At 45.8% G+C, this 4,626-nt stretch overlaps 1 protein-coding gene across 1 annotated transcript in view; it reads left to right on the forward strand.

The window, feature by feature from the left end:
* Positions 1-2,019: 2,019 nt before the first annotated feature.
* The window catches only part of zgc:171482 (zinc finger protein), a 69,419-nt gene continuing 66,812 nt past the window's right edge, over positions 2,020-4,626 (forward strand). Inside the window, exon 1 of the mRNA XM_067236501.1 lies at positions 2,020-2,439. The gene's annotated coding sequence lies outside the window, so the exon portion shown is untranslated. The remainder of the gene's footprint in view (positions 2,440-4,626) is intronic.

Consider the following 4,626-nt stretch of genomic DNA (forward strand, 5'->3'; position numbering starts at 1 on the left):
TATTTTATTTCAAATCGGTCCTTCAAGTCCCCTGGGTTGCTACAACACATACACTCACACTAGGCACAGTCACATCAGGACACACACACACACACACACACACACACACTAGGAAACACACATACTAGGGGACACACATACACTAGGAAACACACACACTATGACACACATACACTAGGACACACACACATCAGGACACACACACACTAGGAAACATACACTCGCACTACACCCACAACCGGAAAAACACACACCTAAGGACATACAAACACATTGAAGGACACACACACTCAGACACATTTAGACACACAAAAAATCACACAAAATGACATTCCTTATAATATATATTTATAGTCACACCCACCCACCCTCCTCCACACACACACACACCCTGCCTATTCAAACCATAGCCGGCTATCTTGTGAAAACTCTTTGAAGATGAACACAGAGAAGAGCATGACGACCACGGTGAAGTCAGACCAATCACCACGCACCCTGGCTGGCGAGAGACTGCACTGCTCAGAGCTGATTGGTAGTTAGTTGGGTATTGGCTGGCATTGGTATGTGTTGGCAAGGAGAGAGAGAAGAGGAGGTGTTTGTGGGGGGGAGGGGGCAGGCTGCTTGGTAATGGGAGGGGAGGTGTGTGTGAGTGTGTGTGTGAGTGTGTGTGTGGGTGGGGGAGGCTGGGTGTGTGTGTGTGGGGCAGGGTGAATCATACTGCTTCATGTGGCAGTGGATCGTTGTGACTCAGAGTCAACAGTATCATCTGCTCCTTCTTTTCATATTGATTAGAAACGCAGTGATTTCTCCCGGTTGTGCTTTTCCCCGTCTCTGACGCTCGTCTGAGTGACATAACATCAAAGGACAGCTATGGGAGTCAGGTGGCTGAGCGGTTAGGGAATCAGGCTAGTAATCCGAAGGTTGCTGGTTTGATTCCCGGCTGTGCCGAAATGAAGTACTTGCCCAAGGGGGCAAGGCACTTCACCCTACTTGCCTGGGGGGAAATGTCCCTGTACTTACTGTAAGTCGCTGGATAAGAGCGTCTGCTAAATGACAATATGTTACTGTAGAGAACCCGTATAGCTCCAATATATATAGTATTATGTACATACACACTACAGTATAACCCCAATATATACAGCACCACAGACTACAGTATAATCCTTGTACTCTACTTTTCTTAAATGAATTAAAGGTAATGTGTGAATGTGTGATACTTTATACTATCTCACTTCCTACTTTATTTGTTATAAGGTGGGACTGTTTAGGTTGGTTTAGGTGCAGTTCTGTGGGCATGTGTGAAGCCTTCTGTGACATTGCTTGTCAAAAGGTATTATTGCTCAGTATTATTGTATACATATAAAATGTAACCCTTCCCATGTCATTAGTACGGTCACTCTCTCCCCAGTTTCTCTCCTTCTCTCTTGCTCAATCTGCCTTGCTCTCTATCCATCTCTCTCCTTGCTGTCTCTCCCCCTCTGCCTTTTTCTTTAGTCTAAGTGATTACAGAAACCCAAACATAAAATCTATAAGGGATCAATAATGCTATTCTAAGCAGGTCCAACTGCCAGAGCTATTTCGAACAGTGTAAATGACTGAGGAACAATTGTTGATAGGGATACAGTAACAACCTGAAAGCTGTCTCTATTCACCCTTTTAACAGGATGGGAAATGTCTTTCTTTCTCTCTCTCTCTCTCTCTCTCTCTCTCTCTCTCTCTCTCTCTCTCTCTCTCTCTCTCTCTCTCTCTCTCTCTCTCTCTCTCTCTCTCTCTCTCTCTCTCTCTCTCTCTCTCTCTCTATCACTCTCTCTCACTCTCTCTCTCTCTGAAGAAGAGCACTTTATGTAAGATGATACCTGCTAGTGTGGGTGCACTGAAGCCTACTAGCGCGAAGCGAGCTCCCACTTTCCCCGCGTGTCTCTGCTTTGCTTTTACTGTGCCCATCTCTCTCACACACACTCTCTACGCCTCTCTTTTTCTCTACGTCTTTATTTATGTCTCTCTGTCCTTCTGGACACTCGAGGTGAAACTGACTGCACAAGGTTACCACGGATCCTTGGTTACACTCATGTTATGACATTCTCTTAGCTCTTTCTGTTTCGCGCACCCATTCAGTCCCGGTGGTTTATCCTGAATGAGAGACTGAAGGCTGGCCGGTTTGCCTCCGTGATCGACCGTAGTGCACGACTACGAGTGAGAGGAATACGCACTTCTCATACACGTATACATGCGCTTGCGGTAACGGAAACATGCGGGGTGATTAAAAACGCAGAAGGAAGACGTTTACGTTCCAAGCCAGACTTGTTGTTACTCTCGATAAGTTAAAAAGATTTACAGGTGTGCAGCGCCAGCTGACTAGCAAACCGGCGGATGATCAGAGCGCGGGAGTCGGGGTGTCGGTTTCGCGAGGAGGAGCCACTGCAGTAGCGCCAAGCCAAGGTGAGACAACATTACAACTCCGTGCATACATGTTTAGAAACAATACTATACTCTTACGGAGGGAAAAGTAAGTTATGTGAGTCTAGGATATTCACTGAGGGTGTTGTGAACAGGTTGATAGTCTATAGTTTACATCCATTCAGAGATTACTTCGGGGCATTTGAAAGTTTAAAGTTGTGTCTTGTTGCTGAATGTGTGACTCCGACCGTATTATCGTACACCTTGCCCTACCTTGTGGCTGGTCTTGACTAACCCGCTGTAGGCTACCGAAGCCGCTGATTGTAGGTTTGACGTCTAAATTTACGCGCCGATGGCGAGCGAGGCAGAAATTTACGCGCCGATGGCGAGCGAGGCAGAAAACTCTGACGATTACCAACCCAGTGGTTTTTATTTAATAGTTAAATTACGTAAAAAAATTCCGAATAAAAGTTTGTGATATTGAGGAAAATTGCGTCGAAACAGGTAAATTACCATATGGACCATGTATTCTTTTTCAAAGTAACAAGCAAAGCAAATGTTGCAGCTGTGCTTTGGAAGTGTACTATTGCAATTCATGTATAGCCTGCGTACAAGAGGGAGAAAGCTGAAGCACTATGAGTAAAGTACTGAAATTAACTGGATATTTGATGTTGCCTGTATTATAACCAGTGCCCGTGACTTGAGAGATCCATGACCCCATCTCAGTGCGTTGGCGGCGCATGCTAGTGCAGCGTTCAGCCAGTGCCCGTTCTGAGATCCATGGATCCATAATGCTGCTCAACATTAATATTTATTCCTCGCGATATCCATGGCTCCATCGCATGTTGGAGAATGTGTTTACATCTTTTAAGGTCTATTCGTTTGTCATGAAGCGCACAGCCAAACTACTTCACACACAACACTGCATGCCCGTGGGTCCAGAGCAATGGTTTACTTCTGACAATGCGCGGTTCTCGAGATAATTGAGTCACAGACACACACACAGACAGAGACACCTGCCTGCACAGTCTGCGTTATAATCTAAATTGCATATGTTCTATACAGATAATTGTATTTCGCTCTCTCTCTCTCTCTCTCTCTCTCTCTCTCTATCTCTCTCTCTCTCTCTCTCTCTCTCGCTCTCTCTCTCTCTCTCTCTCTCTGTCTTTCTTTCTCTCTCTCTCTGTCTTTCTTTCTCTCTCTCTCTCTCTCTCTCTCTCTCTCTCTCTCTCTCTCTCTCTCTCTCTCACACACACACACACACACACACACACACACACACACACACACACACACACACACACACACACACACACACACACACACACAAGCACTAACATGCATATGCACACACACACACTAACACACTTACACACATGCTCGCACTACGTACGGTATTGATTGAACATGAGGTGGTTCTGCCCTGGTTAGTTCTCTGTGCACATATGAAGTTGATGAAAACAAACTGTTGATGTTTAAGGTCCTTCCTCTTTAATTTGATCAGAAGCAGCATACTAATAGTGCATATTGAAATATTTTATAAACCCACATACAGCTGTAGCCCTAAACCAGTCCCCTCACTAATCAGTCCTCTCACTAACCAGTCCCCTCACTAACCAGTCACCTCACTAACCAGTCCCCTCACTAATCAGTCCCCTCACTAACCAGTCACCTCACTAACCAGTCCCCTCACCAACCAGTCCCCTCACTAACCAGTCCCCTCACTAACCAGTCCCCCTCACCAACCAGTGACCTCACTAATCAGTCCCCTCACCAACCAGTCACCTCACTAATCAGTCCCATCAAATCCAAATGTATTTGTACAGCCCTTTTTACAAGCAATATCACTAACCAATCCCCTCACTAACCAGTCTCTTTACTAAACAGTCCCCTCACTAACCAGTCACCTCACTAACCAGTCCCCTCACTAACCAGTCACCTCACTAATCAGTCCCCTCACTAACCAGTCACCTCACTAACCAGTCACCTCACTAACCAGTCCCCTCACTAGCCAGTCCTCTCACTAACCAGTCCCCTCACTAACCAGTCCTCTCACTAACCAGTCACCTCACTAACCCAACCAGTCTCCTCACTAACCAGTCCCATCACTAACCACAGTCCCCCCTTATCATACTAACTAATGCTCAGAAATGAACGTACAGTTGTTCATCATGATCAGTAACAGAGAGGTGTGTGATGGGAGTCAGTCTCTCTCTCCCTCACCCTTGT

The sequence above is a fragment of the Osmerus mordax genome, chromosome 5 (genome assembly GCF_038355195.1).
Source record: "Osmerus mordax isolate fOsmMor3 chromosome 5, fOsmMor3.pri, whole genome shotgun sequence".
Classification (NCBI taxonomy): domain Eukaryota; kingdom Metazoa; phylum Chordata; class Actinopteri; order Osmeriformes; family Osmeridae; genus Osmerus; species Osmerus mordax.